The 19747-nt window shown below is 37.0% G+C and overlaps 1 long non-coding RNA gene across 1 annotated transcript; it reads right to left on the reverse strand.

The window, feature by feature from the left end:
• Positions 1–5595: 5595 nt before the first annotated feature.
• LOC123385707 lies at positions 5596–18469 on the reverse strand. Its single transcript, XR_006598670.1, has 4 exons — positions 18015–18469; positions 14903–15094; positions 9635–9716; positions 5596–5732 (listed from the first exon to the last, which is right to left on the reverse strand). It is a non-coding gene; the product is annotated as an uncharacterized LOC123385707 (long non-coding RNA).
• Positions 18470–19747: the final 1278 nt, after the last annotated feature.

The raw sequence follows: 19747 nt of genomic DNA on the forward strand, positions 1-19747 counted from the left end.
AATCATAATTACTTTAATGTCTAAGTCAAGCTAGAAATCAATAACACATGTTTGGAATTTAAACAATATTCTAAAAAATAGTGATCAAAAAATAAACAACAATGATAGTTAGAAAATAACCTAAATATAATAAAAATGCAGTATATTATAAGAAACACGAAGGAAGCAGCAAAAGCTATGTCTATATCAGGAATTCTTAATCAGGGACTAAAATTCATGAGATCCATGAAATTGGAAGAGGAAATGCACAACTTCATTTCAACTAATCTCAAATAGAAAAAGCAGCTATTTCCATTATGAATAGCAATGAACTATATTAGTAATGGTAAGTTTGGGAAATTTTACAAGATAATTACAAAATTTATATGGAAATGTTAATATAGAAATAATGATCAAGAAGAAGAAAATTTAGAGGACATATACAACTAGATATTAAGACATTATAAATCTATAATAATGAAACAATATGGTGTTAGAACAAAGATACACAAATAGACTAGTGGAACAAATGGTTGAGAAACAGACCTACACATATATGGTTATCTGATTTATAATAAAGGTAAACTGCAATGTGATAAGGAAAGGACAATATTTTCCATAGTTACAGATGGATCCACTGGAAATACATACGGGGAAAAAAGGAAATAAAAAAGAAATCAAAGAAAAGAAACTTGACCCCTATCTTGCAGTATAGAGAAAAATCAGTTCAAGATTATTATAGATGACACAAATAGAAGAAAAGAAAGACAAATGTCCTTTTACTTAAGATAGGCAAATATTTTTTAAACAGAACACAAAAAACATTTACCACATAGGAAAAGATTTATATAATAGAATTTATTAAAATTTAGAACTTCTGTTATCTAAAAGACATTAAGAGAATGAAAGGCATGCCACAGATCAGGAAGAGATATTCCCAACATAGGTCCAATAAAGTATTAGCCAACAAAGGACTTTTATCTAGTATATAAAATAAATTCCTAGAAATCAATAAGCAAAAGACATACAACACAATTTTTAAAAACTGGGCAAAAGATTGAACAGGAACTTTATAAAAGAGAATATCCAAATGGCCAGCCAGCATATGAAAAGGTGGTCAGCATCATTAGTCCTCAGCAAAATGCAAAAGAAAACTACAAGATACCACAACACACTCATTAGATTGGCTAATGTTAAAGAATCTGGGGGCACGTGGGTGGCCCAGTTGGTTGAGACTCGATTTTGCCTCATGTCATGATCTCATGGTTCTTGAGATTGAGCCCCGCATCTTTCAGCATGGAACTTGCTTGGGATTCTCTCTCTCTCCTTTTCTCTCTCTGACCATCCCTGACTTGTGTTCTCTCTCTCTCTCTCTCTCCTTCTCTCTCTCTCTCAAAGTAAATAAATAAACATTTTTTTAAAAAGAATCTGAAAATTCTAACCATTGGTGAAAGTATGGAGCACCTGGACCTCTTGATTAGAGTTGATAGTAATGTAAATTGATACAACCACTTAGGGAAACTGTTTGATAAATCTAATGTTGACCATACTTACAGCCCATGATCCAGCCTTTCAAATAGAAGTGTATAGATATGTACACCAAAAAACCTGTACAAGAATATCCATGTGCAATTAATTAAATTAATGAAAAATAAAGACAGCCCAAGGATCAATCAATAATAAATAGGCTAAATAATTGTGATATATTCACACAAAGGAACACAATTATAGCGATGAAAAAAGGACAATTTATGGTTACATGAAAAAACATAAATGTTGAATAAAATCCAGACCAAAAAAAAAGTACTGTATGATTTTATATAAAGTTCAAAAACAACTAAAAGTAACCTATAGCAACAATAATCAGAACAGTTTTTACCTTTGGGATATATCTAACTGATAATTTAGTCATCTCCTAAGTAGCTTTTAAACTTATCCTCTCTTCCCCATTTCCATTTCCATTGTTTCAATGCAAGTTCTAATTATATCTCACCAGGATTTTTATAATCATGTTCAACCATCTTTTAACTCGTGTTGCCCCACTGCATCAAAGCCTTCATTATGTGGCTGAAGCAATCATTCTAAAATACAAATCTAATTATGTTTTCTTCATTGCTCAAATCTTTCTTTAAGTGGCTCTCTGTGACCTTCAAGATAAAATCCTAGGCCCTTAGAACAATATACAAGACAGTTTATTTTATAGTCTCTGACTATTTCTCTAGCTTCACTTCCTATTCTTCGTATCTCATGCCTTAGCCATGAAGGTTCCAAATCACACCCTGTTACATGTCTCTGTACCTTTGAATGTGCTGTTCCTTTGCCCACAAGACCCTCTATTCCACTCCTCTGCCTGGAAAACTTACACATCCTTCAAAATGTATGAAGCTCAAGGATCACCTCCTCCAGGAAGCCTTTCCACCTGCCCTAAAACTAAGGAAGGTAGGTGATTCTTTCTGTGAACTTACACTTGCCTCTAATGTAGTTGTGCTCGTACTGTATCTAATTATCAATTTATTCAACTGATTCTCCAACCAGACTACAAGGAATTGAGAGCAGGCAGTGTGCCTTTTTTTCCTCAATACTGATTAATCACACAAAGCCAGCAACTAATAAGTGAAGAGTATTCATTTCCATTTGTTCAATGTACTCCAGTTAGTTACCTTCATCTTCTTTCTTGAATCTAAAGAGGACACACCATTTATTTTTCTGTAAATTAAAAGCTTATCTATAGATAGGAAAGATATTAAACAACTAAAATCATTTCTCAGAATTTTACAATTTTTTGCCCATAAAATTGGTTATTGTATAAAGCAAACAAAAAATGGAAATTCAAACTCCCAAATAGATTTGAATCCCATGTCTACAGAAGTTAAGGCATGGGCTCTGGTGTCTGACTGCCTGAGTTCCAAATTCCAGTGTTATCATTAGCTAGTGATTAGCTATGAACTATGTATGAAACAATTGCCAAGGTACTTAACCTCTCTGTGCCTTAGCCTCTGTTTCTGTCTCATACAGTTGTAAGGATTAAATGGGATCATACATATAATGTGTTAAGCACAGTGACTGGAAAAATGAAATGTTTGATAATATCTACTGCTAATAATAATAGCAACAGCAGTGGTGGTAATTTAGATAAATGTCTGCGTATAAAATGGAAAGATTCTAAAAAAATTGTGTGACAGAAATTTGTGGCTATAAGGCAAGAAAAACAATCGTTCTGTTGGTGCATCACTTCTTGAAATATTTCCAACCAAACCATCATGACTTTTAAACTATAACTTAGAAAGATACTCATATAAAAAGTTGAATCACTGTTATAGTAATTATGCAAAGCTATAGGTGTCTCAAAAATTCTTATGTTTAAAAAAAGATGAAGGTAAATTGACATTATATGTTTTTGACTTGTGTTTTCAAACAACTGAGTCAATTTGTTGCTTTCAATATATGATATCAAAGTCTTAGAAAGTATAAAACCCATTATTGATTTAAAATTAAGATCATGCTAAAATGCTGGTCCAATCCAAGACTTGGAGTCATTTTTATGAATAAAAATCATTCTTTCACTTGAAAAACTAATTCATGTGGAATTTGATTAAAATGATCTGCAAATAAAATAACTTTCTAAACCCAGAATCACAAATACCTTTTTCCTCCTGCACTTCATACTAATCTTTGTGTCTTTATACTGAATAAAATTTTCATAGACCATAATCTTATAACCATTTCCAGCAATTGAGGAACTGGATTTCCTTTAGGATTAGAAATGTGTAGTAGTAAAAGAAATCTTGGTGATACAGTGGCTTCTAAATGGTAAATGGCCTTCAATTTTCACTTTTGGAGATAAGACTTTTGAATCGGTCATAATATTATGTGAGATGTATAAAGAACACAGCAACTTATGGTTCTGAAGGAAACAGAAAGTATAATTTTCGACCAAAATGCATAGCAAAATGAACCTGAACTTAAATTTGGTCTGTTCATTATTTCCCACAGGGCTTTTAATGACAATGCAAAAAGTCGAAAACAAAATATATATTTAACCTTAATCCTGGAAATCTACATATCTATAAAGTTAAAAACAAATCTTCTGCCTTAAAATCCAAGAAACAGTTTCACCATGCTCATTATCTATATGATGTGAAATTCTTCCACCAATTATTTTCTGCTTTCTTATTGAGACAGAAATAAACTTAATAATAACTATCTTATTTTTACTTACTTTACAGTATATACTTAATACAGACATATGTCTTATTATTTTCTTGTTTTATTGTTGCTTCAATGTGATATCAGAAAAGCTCCTTAAAAGTTGAAATATTCAACTGACCAGTTGCTTTGGTTAAAAATTTTCTGACAGTTGTTGCAAATGATTTGGTTACCAAATGTATCACTTTGGCATCTTTTAGACACAAGCTAGCACTACATAATTCTGTCTTCTTTTGCCAATAGCAGAATATATCTTGGAAGTCAATGAATTATTACCTCACATGTATGTAGTTGTAGCTATAGCAGTTGATGAGTATTATCTTTGAAAGTTGGCATTGTTTTCAATTTAAAAAATCCTATTTTACTATATGGCAAAATTAAACAATATTCCTTCCAGATACTCAATGTATAACTATGAAATGGAGAGAATAAGAAATAATAGTAGACGTTATTTAATGACACCCAAATGACACTGTATAGTATCCACCGCAGAGCTATCATATTACACACAAAGTCAGACGAGAATGATACGCCAAGCAAACGTAATGTTCCGAATGAAACAAAGTTGGCAGAGAAAATCCTATCTCTTTAAATAACGCCCAATACAGGCAATTCCTATAGACTATAGAATTTTCCTATACATGACATTCTACTTCCCAATGAGTTCCCAAACCCATCAGCGGCAACTAGGCAATGCCACTGCAAGATTTCAGTATTATTTTTTTTCTAAAGAAAGTCAACACAAAAACAACTAAGTCAAGCAAAGTTCTGATCATCAAAATAGCCAGATATGAAACTGTATAGCAAGAAGTAGCACACATTTAAAAGATATTTTTTTTTTCAACGTTTATTTATTTATTTTTGGGACAGAGAGAGACAGAGCATGAACGGGGGAGGGGCAGAGAGAGAGGGAGACACAGAATCAGAAACAGGCTCCAGGCTCTGAGCCATCAGCCCAGAGCCTGATGCGGGGCTCAAACTCACGGACCGCGAGATCGTGACCTGGCTGAAGTCGGACGCCTAACCGACTGCGCCACCCAGGCGCCCCTAAAAGATATTTTTAACCATGTGTCACTGCTCTTTGTCTGTTTCCTAAAAGCCAAGTAACAAGGTGGCCAAATTTCAAGTTTTTAAAAAATATACTTAAATCTTCTGTATTTGGGAAAAAAATTACTAGCCAAAAAACTTTAATACAGGAAAATGGGAAAAAAAAGAGAAACGGTACACAATTTCACCTAGGATATGTATTTTAATCATTGATTTAAAAAAAAAAATAAGGATAGAGTGCACATGGTTAAAAAATTCCAGCTATTCAGAAGGGAAACAAAATAAAAAGCAAACATCTCCCTCTTCCCTCACCCCAGCTACCCTGGACTTTATCTAAAATCATTTAAAACTTTCTAGTATATCCATCCAGAAATGCATGTTTATATGTGTACTCACATTTATGAATACTCACCTACCATGGTACAAGCATATTTGTGATGTTCTTCTATTTCAAAACACAAATGCAGCAACTATTCCACTCTAAGCATTAGAGAATATTGCTGTAGAAAAATGTAAACATTATGATTACTTCACTACATTTTGTAAGAAGCATGATTCTGAAATAAATTCATCAATTGTATGTGGTTTGTTTCACGCTGTCACAAGTCCCTGTCATTAATCCTCCTGACTCATAACATGCAGCACATCCAAATCTCCACTAAAAGTGACAGGGAGAATTATCCACATAATTCTACACAGGCTCAAAGGAAAATGGAACAACAACAAAAACTTCAAATACTCATATTTTTTAAAAATAAAAACCTTAAAAGAGAAACAAGTCATAAGGAAAATCTACACTAATTGTCGGATTTTAAATTTCTTGTATAAACTAATACTTTAAAGCAATTTGAAAAACCTAACTTCAAAAATCTAACTTCTATTGCATCGATTGAACATAGAAAGGTACAGAAATGAAGTAAGAAATGCAAATATTTTAAAAATTGATATTCTAAAATTCACATCGATTTTAGATCATACATATGTGAAAATAAGTAAGACCCTCTTTCTAAAAACTTCTGTTTAGGTTTTTTAAAAAGCAACTGAAATTAGGAAAAAAAAACCCTCAATTTTGTAATTTGTTTTGAAATCTCATCAAACTGAAACTTTATCAGCTGCCGACTACATTTGAACATATTTTTAATATTTTTAATTAAAATAATTCATGGTCCTGTCCCTTATTTTTAAGTTCTTAAAAAAATCCCAATTCTGTTTATTTACATGAATAAGAAACAATTCTTTCCTTTCAACATATTCTGATCTGAAGCAGAATTTTTTATCTATCCCTAAAAACTTCATTTTTTTAAGTTTATTTATTAATTGTGAGAGAGGGAGAAAGAGCACAAGCAGGGGAGGGGCAGAGAGAGAGGAAGAGAGAGAATCCCAAGCAGGCTCCACATTGTCAGCACAGATCCCAATGTGGGGGCTCAAACTCATGAAATATGAGATCATGACCTGACCGAAAATCAAGAGTTGGACACTCAACCGACTGAGCCAGCAGGCGCCTGTGAAACTTCATTTTTAATTAAGTTTCATTTTAATGAATCATATGATTCCCATTTTCATTCTTCTACAATTTATCTCATATGAGAAAAAATACCCTCCAAGTAAATCTGTAATTTTTTGTTATTTCAGAATTATTGATCAAGGTATCTCCTAACACTAGCAAATCTTGTCAATATCAGTACCATGATTCATGACGGAGTGAAAAATCAAACTTCTGAATTGACACTCATATTAGAAAACATGTGGGGAGGAAGCTATAATTCAAATTGATCATCCAATGGGTGGAGAGAGCCTCTGAAATTTATAATCAACAGACAATTAAATAAAAAAACACTGCACTGCAGAGTATGTTTGGGAAGCAGATTCCATGCATTTAGTCTGCATAGTTCAGAAGATTTTGAAATCTCTTTCATAATTAGTAACGGCTTGCCTTCCATCAAAAATGCCCTTGCTGTTGGGATACAAGCGCATTTGAAAGTCAGAACACTTGCTTTTAAAAGTGCGAACTTTTTCTCCCCCGCCCCATCCCTTGTCTCTTTGGTAGCCAGATCCAACACCTCCTTCTCATCCCTCCAACTGCTGCCAGCAAGGGCCACAATGGAGAAGAAAACTACAGTAATAAGCCAAATTATTTTACCAACTTGACTCCTCTAGACACATTCATCATGATGAGTCCTGACAACCACTGATGATTAATATTGTCATTTGTAGTCAATGAGATAGATTCTTTCATCACCTTCAAAGCTGCACAAAAAAGAAGACTGGGGATGTATGGGCGGTGGGAGGCGATTTGTCTTTTATAATTTACAGAAGTGATACATTCAGCAGAAGAAAGGAAATATTTAGCAGTTAGTTAAGGGGCTCTGTCACAGGGCAAATTGAATCACCGGCTGTTTACAACAAGTCCCACACGAATTCTGCCTAGTTACCTGGCAAAATATTTCTAATTCTGATGCATTCTCATACAGAGTCCCTGCTCACACCTTGGCTGGTCACATTCCAGAGCAACTTAGAGACTATTTGCTCAGTCTTTGCAATGAACCATATGTTGCAGGCAATTTGTCATCAGTTTCAAGACATCAATCTCCTTGGCTTCTTTCAAGTAGAATTGATAGAGAAATCTCTAACACCATAAGCCAATATTGTTTCTGATACAATGATGTCTTTGTTAATTAAAGTAATAGCAATAAAGCTCTGTGACCAAAAATGAATGACTTTCCCTCTTGTACAATTACATCCCCTTCTCACCTGTGTTTCTTCTTTGGAAACATAAAAATCTTCTTTCAGGTTTAGAGTTGTCTAAAATCAGCCCTTAGCATTATTCCTTTGCCTTTTCTCCTTTTTTGTCCTGAGTGAAAAATTCCTCTGGAAAACGACATTTTCTGCCTGAATTGATAGCCCAACCTTTTAATTCTAACATTTCAATACATGGACTAAGGGAGATTATATATGTGTCTTGGGTTTCATGGACTTGGGGTTGTGATAATTTAGGTTTAGATTGCTGATAATATTGGGGCATTATACAATATATAGTCTGACAGTGGCCATAAAATGGACATTTGTTACTGCAGTATGCTCCGTGCTGCTTAATGGTGTCCACAAATATTTGCAAAACATAAAAAATACTGATATTTTAATGATGCAGTAGGATTACATCAAATAAAAAGCACTTTAGCTATGGCTGTGTGACAACAAAATTTACTGCACAACAATGGCAACAGAATTTAAATGAAAAGTTCTACAGAAAAAAATAGCCTGGTTTTTTGAGGTTTATACGTGTGTGTGTTTTTATTGGTGTGCTAAATTGATTCTATACAGTAAATGGCATCATTGCCTTTACATAGCATTTTGATAATTTCCAGATGGTCTGTGTTTTCATTTTACATTGGAAATTATGAACATAGAATCATTTTCTGAAGTTTTAAAATGTGACATGTTTGCAAATCTCAAACCTAGGTAAACCCTATGACTATGTGAAAACACCTTTTCCATATAAATGTAACATCTATAGACCTATTCTCTACTAACTGCATAAAATCTCTTTGTGCCTAAAACTAATAGAACTGTTGGCAATGACTGCATCAAAGACAGCCATTGGTGGGCAGGTTATTTTATATCCCACCCATTCACTAATATCCCTTCAATCAACGTTAAAACTTCCCTCAAAAATTTTCTTTCCTTCTTTCCTCTCTTCCCCTTCCCCACAACAAGACTCTTGGACCGAAAGGAATTTTTTCATTGCATCTGATTTCCCAGAAGTCCACCTCCATAGACTATCATTTGCTATTAAATCGCAGTGTTACTTCTGCCCACCCTGCTTGTGGTGATCTCGTTTCAGCTCAGTGCACGGCCTGCATTGCCATCCATTCTCCACACATGTCCTCCCCAAATATCTTGTGTTGCAGACAGCTTTGCCACAGGGTAGGCAGCCTGGCTGAGTTCCAGGAGCACGTTGTGGGTGATCCTGCTTTGCGTTTCATGTTAAGTACGGCTGGTGGATGATGCTGAAGGAATGGCTCAAGAAGCCAGATGTGACATCTAATGAAGGTTGGACCCTACCGTCATACCAGAGAATTTCCATTTGGTATGGAGCTGGATACCATGTTGGTTTCTGGCAGTCTTCAGTTTCACAAAGCACTTGCAGCTAGTATTCTTGATGTGATTATCTTTGCTGGGGAAACTGAATTAATCCAGGTAGTAAAATCCATACTGTGTCTCTAATATGCTAAATAATATCATTTGTTTCATATTTGCATTTAAAGTCATAAAAAGTATATGTTTCCAACAAAATGAAAACATTCGCTCAATTAATATTTATCGAATCCCTGTTTTAGGTCAGGTCCTGGGCTAGGCATGAGGGATAGGGCAGAGAGCAAGGCACCTAGAGTTTACCACTTACCATTGGATTGTGTGTGTATTTATTTCCTTCTTCAATGAATTGTTTTGGCACTGAAGAACTGGTTCCAGAACGGTCTTCCATTCTGTTATTAATGAAAATGTTAAAGATTTGGGTATATTCCAGTATCACATCTTAACCCTGAGTTTGTTGAAGATATATCTAATTAAACCATTTCTTTTCTTGTTTGGGGTTAGTTGTCATATACCTAAAAATAGTCTTGCAAAATAGTCAAACAAAAAGAATCATACAGTGCAAAACATGTGAATTTCTGTTTCACTGCCTTTCATGCCACCTGCCAAACACACATACACATCCATACACACATGCACATGTTCACACGTACTCGCTTATTCCCCTTCCAGAAGTGACTTCTGTCAATAGTTTGATATGCATGCCATGCATTTACATACATGTGTTCATATCACAATTATACTCCATGTCTTTTTTGTACAAATGGGATTATTTTATTGATCCATGCATTTTTTACTTAAAAATATGTCTTAGAGATCTTGCCAAGTCAATATGTGTAAGTCTACCTCTTTCTTTTCAACAGCCAAATAGTATTCTTTACTAAGGATGGACCATGTTGGATTTAACCCAGATCCCTATTGATGCATCATGGCACCATTTCTGAGCTTGAAGGAATAGCACTTTATTGCCAATTTTTTTTTCTATTTTAAAGAATTTCTGCAGAAAAGCTACACCATACATATGATCTCCATTTTCAGTTTGCTATTCCTTTTCATTTACAGTGTTTGAAATGTAGCAAAGCTCCATAAGAGAATTCTGGGTCTAATTCTCTCAGGAGTCTTCTCTGAAGTACTCATTGCTTGGAGGCATAAGTTTCAAGTTATACATTTGGTGGCAAGAATAATCTCATAATTACTTCACACTTATGTATTTTTAAAGGATATTAATTAGTTTATGGTATCACAGCATTGAAATTTAAGACAATACGTTGGGAAAAAAACAAAATGGTCTTGTCTTTATATGACTTGGAAAATAACATATCTCAAAAAAGTGAGAATAGTACAAGGCATTATTCATTTGATTGAATTCTGAAAATCTGGTCCCAGTACGAAGGAGGATGAATCGGGGTTAAATCTGTGTGCTTCGATGATAACTCTCACAGAGACCCAGACCTATAATTTGCCCCTTCAAATTCCTTTTTGGCAAAGATATAAATAAATGTTAATGAAAAAATACATTATTGGGTAGGGATGATGATGTGGCTTCAAATAATTCCAAACAGCAATTTCATCCACATTGACTGTCACTGGTTGACCTTTGTCCCCTATCACAGATGATAAGCTGCTCAAAATCACTATTCTCTGGCAATCTCTCTCAGGTTGTGAGCTTTCTGGTATCCCATTAGGACCAAACATGTCAGTACACACAAGCATCAGTGATGTTTCAGAGAATGGAGTGAGCGGGGCGTTTTGTGAGAATTTCTAAGTGTAACATCATTGTTTTTATCATCTTGTGCTTGTCTTTTAAAGATCACCTGATTGAAATTATGTTCCCCTTATGTCTACATATTTTACCAAGTTCTGAATAAAGCAGTAAGTTTAATTTTCAGGGTATAAGGGACTGGCTGCACAAAGATTTTAGACTCAGAAATAAGTCCCTGACCATCTATGAAGCACATTGGAGAGTGAAAGTTTGGGGCATGATTATGACTGATTCAGGAGTATCGTCTTCTTGTCTTTTCCTTAACCCCTGTTCAGATTAGCCAATAGACTGGCGTTGTCCTTTCTACTACCACATACCTAATCCAAATGTTATCCCAGCACACCAGAGCTGAGCAGAAATTGAAGGGGAGATCATTGTCCGACAATGGTAAATATTCAATTCCATCCCCTTTGTCCCTGGGTTTAGGAAGCGAAAGAGAGAGTCAACCCGGGAAGCGGCATTCTGTATTTAATAATGCAACCTCTATCAGCACGATGAGAAAAGCAGTCATTCAGCCTTGGTGCACTGCCTCAGGTATGTTTGCCTGCTTCTACAGGCTACCTGCAGGCACCCTGCTGGTCTCAAAATTTTCCAAGCTGCTCGCGATGCTAACGCTGCCTCCAAGGCCGCATCTGATGATGTCTGGGGGCCTGTTCATTTCAAACAACTCAAAATATTCATACTTTGTGAAATCATCTTACATGATAGAGTCTATTTAATGTATTTTCAATTCCAGTGCAAAGTATGATTTCTTTTTAGCTTCTTTAATTTCCCCTTATTTTCATTACAAAACTAGAAATTAAGTTTCTATTATTTACTTTATTCCATTTACCCTTATTTTTGATCTAATATTAGAAATTAAATTTTATCGCCTGGTTTTTACCCAAAAACTGTATAAAACAATCATATTAAAATTAAATGACCAACCACCATGACATACCAGTTCACATCTACTAGAATAGTTAAAATTAAAAAGACTGGGGGAACCTGGGTGGCTCAGTCAGTTAAGCGTCTGACTCTTGATCTCAGCTCAGGTCATGGTCTCATGGTTCATGAGTTTGAGCCCCAAGTCAGGCTCTATGCTAACAATGCGGAGACTGCTTGGATTCTCTCTCTCCCTCTCTCTGCCCCTCCCCTGCTTATGTTCTCTCCTCTCTCTCTCTCTTTCAAAATAAATAAATAAACTTTAAAAAAATGAAAAAGACTGATTATACCAAGTGTTGGCAAAAATATGGGGCAATTGGAGCTTCCATCTATGGCTAATGAGAATGTAAATTGATAAAACCAACTACTGGAAAACAGTTTGGCAATTTTCTAACAAGTTAAATTTTTGCTTTTCCTGTCACCCAACAATCCTACTTCTGGATAAATGAAAACATATGTCCATATAAAGACTGCACGCAAATGCTTAGATCAGCTTCATTCATAATACCAAAAAATTAAAATCAACCCACATGTTCAAAAATGGATGCCAATTAATAAACAAATTGTAGTATATCCATACAATGGAATCCTACTCAGAAAAACAAAACCAAAACCAAAAACAAATTAAACAACATGTGTAAATCTCAAAAATATTATGCTGAACAAAATAGGGCATACACAAAAAAGTTCAGACTGATGATTCCATTTATATGAAATTCTAGTAAAACTAGCGAAACTAAATTGCTGAAGACAGAGCAGTGGTTGCATGGGTCCAGGGATGGGAGGTAGACTGCTTAGGGGCACAAAAAATTTTTGAAGAGCAGTGGAGATGCTTTATAGCTTGATTCTGGTAGTGATTACATGGATATATAAAATTGCCAAGATCTATTGAATTGTACCTAGGTGCATTTTATTAGATATAATTATACCTTAGTGAAGATTATTCTTTTAAAAATGGCCAATATTTAAAAAGAGAATTTCTAAAGTAGCAAGAAGACCCTGAAATGAACATAAAAACAGGAAATCACCCCAATCAATTGTTGGGTTGTGAACATTGGCGAAATTTGGGGGAAACAATTAGGTCCAAAGAAGTCTTTGTACCCTTAAGCCAAAAACATCCTGAAAATATTATGTAATCATTAGGGGAAAAAATCCATATATAAGAAAATGTTGACTTTGGTAGGAGAAATCCGTATTATTTAGAGGAGCAGCAGTAAAATTTTAAAAAGCAATCGTCTGAATTCCTAACAATGAGAAAATGATTCCAGAAATTTTAGCACATCAGTACAATAAGACTTTGAAGGTCATGTAGCAACACGAAAATGTGTATATCATGTTAAAGAATATAAAACTGTGTCTCCACATCACATATCAAAAATATTTTGTTTATAGGTAGACAAGAATGGAACAGAAATGTGGGAAAATAAACAGTCATATTTGCAGAAGTAATGATACCAGGGGAGGCTGTTCACTTATTTATGTTTATGTTACCATGTTCTTAGAAAAAGTAATAAACAAATGTTAGAGGACTCAGGAGTGCCTTCTACATGTCTTTTTTTTTAATTTAATATTTATTTATATTTGAGAGAGAGAGAGAGAGAGAGAGCTGGGGAGGGGCAGTGAGAGAGGGAGACACAGAATCTGAAGCAGGCTCCAGGTTCCAAACTGTCAACACAGAGCCTGACCCGGTGCTCAAACTCAGAGCTGTGAGATCATGATTTGAGCTGAAATAGGATGCTTAAGTGACTGAACCACCCAGGCACCCCTCTAAGTGTCTTAAAAGCATCACAAGCTACTCTGTGGACACTGTGCTGCTCAGACAGCTAGCAAGGGGACAAATCAATGTGTCCAATGGTCTTTAGGGTACGGTTTGTGTACAGTTATCCATGAGTGAGAACGTAAGACAGCCTTTTCTCTTCGTAGTCTGATGTCCATACTTGCTGATTTGTCACCAGTTTTTCTTTCATTCTCCCTCTATCGTTTATGATTTAATGGTAATTGTGTTAGTTTTCTTCTGCTGCATAATAAATTATCATAAATGTACCGATTTAAAACAAAACACACTTATTATGACCATCTGTCATGGTTCAACATAACTCCCATGTCCCTCATTAAGTCTTGTTGATGAACTAAGTTTGGGGTTGACCACAAGTAACCCTCATATCTCCCATATGTTCCAAACTGTCTTTCAATTAAATATTCATAGGACACACTAAGTATCTGTGTTCTTTTCTGGAGCTTGGGATCCTCTTCCAAGCTCATGTGACTGTTGGCAGAATCCATTTCCTTGAAGTTGTCGGATCAAGATCCTTATGTCCTTACCGGCTTCATTTGGGGCCACTCATGAGGCCCCTAGGGGCTGCCTCGGTTCCTTGCCACACGGCCCTCTCACAACACAGTAGTTTACTTACTTCTTCAAGGCCAACAGGAGAATTTTTCTCTGTAGGAAGGGCCCAGTATGTTTTTTTAATAAATTGGGCCCACTCAGATAATCTCCCTTTGGATTAACTCAGTCAACTTATTTGGGTCCTTAGTTACATCTAGAGTCCCTTCACCCTTGAGGAAATGTAACATAATCACCAGAGTGATATCTCATCATATTCACAGGTCCTGCCCACACTCATGTACACATGTGCACTCAGGTAAGCATCTTGAGGGCCATCTTAGAATTCTGCCTACTGCAGAATTCTGTAGTATCTACAGTATTTCATAAAGAGATGATTCCTACAGAGAGTAAAACTAACCCTATATGTGTCCACTATATTTCCCGAAAGTATTGTCTGAAAAACAACAAATCAACAGTGGCAACACACACAGAGACACACACGAAAGAAATAACAAGAAATATTTCCTTGCAGAGCTGATTTACCCATAAGCAAAGAAACCACTCACCTTCATATATAAACATAACAAGGCTCTCCACTCAAGAGATACGTTCTTGGGTTAAGATGAGGGTGATTAACACTAGCAGTAATTTCTCCAGTCTCCGTGTCTGTGACTAGCAGCCACAGTGACTGCTCACACTGTGCCCAGCCGTGGCTTCGGAATTCTTCTCAGCACAGATCTTCAGAAATCCACAACAATCTGTAGGAGATGGCACACAATATGAATCCTATTTACCATCCCTGGGATGAAGTAATGTTTTCAGAAAGTGCCTATTAAAATCAAACAAATTTGAGTGCCAGACATGGGCAAGACACTTCTAAGAGCTTACACTCTCGTTTGGGAAAAATAAAGATATTTCATAATCCATGTGGCTTTTGTTTTTACTCATATTAACATTTACTGGGTGTTTTGAAGAAGAAGACTTATTTCCTACCACTTAGATCACAAGCTTAATTTGATAGAACAAAATAGATAGGAAAAGTGACAAGTTTTTAGCTGCTAAGTGTGATCAGCAGATAGAAGTTAGTTTCTTTTAGTAAAAACCACACCCCCCCCCCCCGACAACCAAGAAAGGTGTGAGACAAGGACTCAGATATGAGAAAATGCTTCAATAGAATTATTCTGGCTATAAGTAACACTAATTCACACTGGCTTTAAATAATAATGTACATCACATAGGATCAGCTATTTTGTCTGTTATGCTCTCAAGGTCTCAGCTTCTTTGTATCCATCTGCTATTCTGTCCTTAACAATAGCTTCTCCTAAAATTGGCTCTCCTTTGTGTCAAAAGATGACTGTGACAATGACAGTAAAAGCTATGTCTTCATATTCGCAACACCTTTGCTTCAGTCCTATTGGGCTTCTAGGGTCATGTGTCCATTTCTGGGCCAGTAACAGTCACCAGAAAATGGGCATCATTTAGTAATCAATTCTCACTGGAACTTGCCGAGGGAGCCAGCTTCCCCAGGAGAACATCACTCAGTTGGGGAGAGGAAATCAGAACAAAATTAAGTTTCTGCTTAGGTCGGGGAAAGGGAAAACAGAAGTCAGATTGGCAATCAAAACTGTCCGCTTCAGATGTAGCTTCTGATTGCACCCAGACCTAACCTCCCTCCCTCAAGCTATGGGCCCTCCTCTTTTCTTTGGCCTGGCCAGATCTCGGATCCACCAAACACCAGCATGGTGAATCATGCGTCATGGAGTAGCAGCACCAGGCAGATTTGATACAGGGTCCAGACACTGCCTGCTCTGCCTAACCTGTCAACAGGGGCTCCCACTGGAGGTGAGACACCATCCATCACAGGGCCTTCCCTCAAGCCCAATAATTTCCTGTTGCTGCCATGACAAATTACCAACTTGGTGGCTCAAGACAACAGAAATTTATTAATGCATAATTCTGGAGATCGAAGCCTAAAATGCCTTGACAAAGCTGTGCTCCTTCTAGAGGCTTCAGGGGAGCATCCACTCCTTTGCCTTTATTACAAGCTTCCTGTATTTCTTGGCTTGTGGCCCCTCCCCAGCTTCAACGTGCACCACTGCAACTTCTGTTTCAGTCTTTACGTTGCCTTGTCTTTCATCTTCCTGCCTCCCTCTGAGAAGGACCCTTGTGTTTATACTGGGCCTGCTCAGCTAATCCAGGACAACCTTCTCATTTCAAGATCCTTCATTTGATAACATCAGGAAAATAAATGTTCCAGGGACTACGACATAGACATCTTTGGGGGACCATTATTCGGTCTGCCAGACCCAATTCCACCAACGGCAGGGTCTGTTCCTGGGTCTGGCACAGGGATTCTGAAATGGCTCTTCTCTGTCCAGGAGGCCTGTAGGCCCCTTCCCACATAATTCTTCCTTTGAAAATCTACATTTGAGACTAAACCTCAAACTGGATTGCAAAATGAGTCTCCTAGAGATGAGGATGGTTCCAGTCTTACATTAACCCATGCCCCTTCCGTTCTCTTAATGGCCCACAAGCCTGGAATACAAAAGGTGTGATGCGGACCAGGTTTAGGACAGGTGCCACAGATACCCTCATCACCACCATCACAGTGGGGATGGAGAAGCCAGAGGGCAGTATGAGTGCCTGGATGGAAAACAAGAGGTGAAAGTATAACCAGGTAAATTTTCCACCAGCGCTGCTCTGGGCTTGGTCTTCCGGAAGTATGCACAACCAGTAGAAAACAATCCATCTGATATATTCCACACCGTGGCTCAAGATGCTTTTTCCAAAACTCAGAAAACCACATACCACACATGTTATTGTTTTTCATAATAGTATGCAACTCACTTTTTTTAAGTTAAATACACATATTTTAAAGAAAACTATGTATTTTCAAAGAAAATATGTATTTAAAGAAACCTCTGTGTGGCATTATAAAAAGGAAAAACCAGTACTATAAACAGAATGTATCATAAAACTAAATACAATTAAAAATGATTAATGTCAGTAAGTTTTAGCCAGATGCCATAATCTGTGAAGGCTCTGAGCAGAATGCCCAAGCTTTGTTTTATTAAAAAGGATCATTAGCAAGGTTAGAGTCACCATAAAGTCTTGCCAATACCAGATTGAAACTTTCCCTTTAATATAACTTAACTGAAAAAAAAATTGAGAAGGGAAGAAGTTTCTCTTACTATAATTCAGTTTTATGTAATGCGATACTGAGGCACAAACATCATCTCTTGTGCCACCAGCAGAAAGACACCCACACTTTGGGAAATGCTGGCTGCAGGTATACAGCTGCCAAACCACTCTCTTGCTCAGGGAACACAGTGAGGGAAGGGGGTTCTACTATGCTTGGATCTTATGGACCATATCTCAGTCATGGCACATAAAAAACATAACAGCACTAATAAAGGAACTTGCTTTGGGTTACATAGCTACACAGCAGCCTAAAGAAGGCTTAACCCCAGGTGATCTGACTCCAAAGTACAGCTTATTTCGTGTCTGGAGAAGATCCAAATAAGGAAATAACTGCTTTAGGCTTTGGGCTAGAATGGACTCATTCAACTAGTTCCCTTTTTACGTGCACGTATATGTACACACACACACACACACACACACACACACAGAGGCTCTAGAACCCAAGGAACATTTAAGCTCTATTCCAAATGTTCTTACCTTCTAAACAAGGAAGAGTGTCAAACTTAGCTGCCCACTGGAAACACCTAGGAAGTTTTAAGAACTATCGAGGTGTGGCCTGGGCGTCCCCAAGTCTTCCAGTGATTCTGACGTCCAGTTGAGGCTGAGAGGCATTAGTCTGTAGAGGCCGTGGAGATCAATGGGAAGTGGGCTCTGTGGTTAAACAAACCTAGCTCAAATCCTGGCTGCTGTGCTTAACAGAGAAGTGACCTTAAGTCATTGATTCTTAAAGCATAGGTGGTCCAATATTCCCCGTGAACATGTTAGAAATGCAAACTCTCAGACTCCACCCCAGACCTACTCAATCAGAAACTTCTGGAGTTAGGGCCCAGCCATCTGAGCTTTAACAAGTTCTCCAGGTGATTCTGATGTGCTGAAGTTTGAGAACACCTGGTATAGGCAGGTTTTCTTTCTGGGCCTCAATCTCCCCTTTACAAAATGGAGATAATATCCTCTTTTGCTGTGTTGTTGTTTAAGTTCTACAAGATAATGTGAAAGGATCAAAGTTCTTGGAATACAGTAAGTGATCAATAAATGTAATAAATGTTTTTTATTCAAAGAGTAATAATTTTGAAGGGACAATCCAAATAATATGGATGGCCCTGGAGCCCATCCTCTGGTGTGTTGGATTTTTTTTAATGTTTATTCATTTGTGTGTGTGTGTGTGTGTGTGTGTGTGTGTGTGTGTGTGTGTGTATGAGAGAGAGAGAGAGAGAGAGAGCGAGCAAGAGAGAGAGAGAGAGAGAGAGAGAGAACAAGTGGGGGAGGGACAAAGAGAGAGGGGACAGAGGGGACTACTATCCTAAGTAGTCTCTAAGCAGAGAGCCCAATGTGGGGCTCAAACTCATGAACCATAAGATCATGACCAGAGCCAAAGTTGGATGCTCAAGCGACTGAGCCACCTAGGTACTCAGATTTTTTTAAGCATAATTTTCATTTAGGATCTTCAGAAAATACATGGGACAGGTGGGGAGGGGGAAAGTGACAATGTTGTGCAATAAAAGATCCTAAAAATCCCCTCTCCCATCTCTGCCATTCTCCAGAGTCTCCTTACAGAAAGCATCTGCTCCCCACAAACCCTCTGATTCCATCCCAGCTTCCATCCATTCACATGCCCTGAAACACTCCACTTTCCTTTTTACTCCTCTCCACCTGACCTGCCTTTTATCTTTACAGACTTCTCTCTCTTTCTAGTGAACACAGGATTTGGTCCTTTCCAATTCTTGCTTCAATGAAGAATTTCCATACAAAGGAACTAATATATTATTTACTCTGAGGTATTGAGATAAGCAACGTGCTGATAGATTTGAACACACTGAGATGATGGAAATATTCATGCTGTCCAGGTATACCTACAGAACACACATCTTCCAAAACTTAAGCACGAGTTCCCAAAAGCATGGACACAAATTTTCCAAAGTCTGATATTTCCTCTTTTGCAATTTTGCTAAATCTGACTTTGAACACTGATCTAATAATTCTTTAGCTATGTATAGAATAAGTTCACACTTTCTGACCATTTTTCATAAGAAAAACTGATTGGTGGGGCACCTGGGTGGCTCAGTCAGTTAAGCGTCCGACTTCAGCTCAGGTCATGATCTCATAGTTCATGAGTTCGAGCCCCCACTGGGCTCTGTGCTGACAGTTCAGAGCCTGGAGCCTGTTTCAGATTCTGTGTCTCCCTTTCTCTCTGCCCCTCCCCGGCTTGCTCT

This window comes from Felis catus, chromosome B2 (assembly GCF_018350175.1).
Source record: "Felis catus isolate Fca126 chromosome B2, F.catus_Fca126_mat1.0, whole genome shotgun sequence".
Taxonomy (NCBI): Eukaryota; Metazoa; Chordata; class Mammalia; order Carnivora; family Felidae; genus Felis; species Felis catus.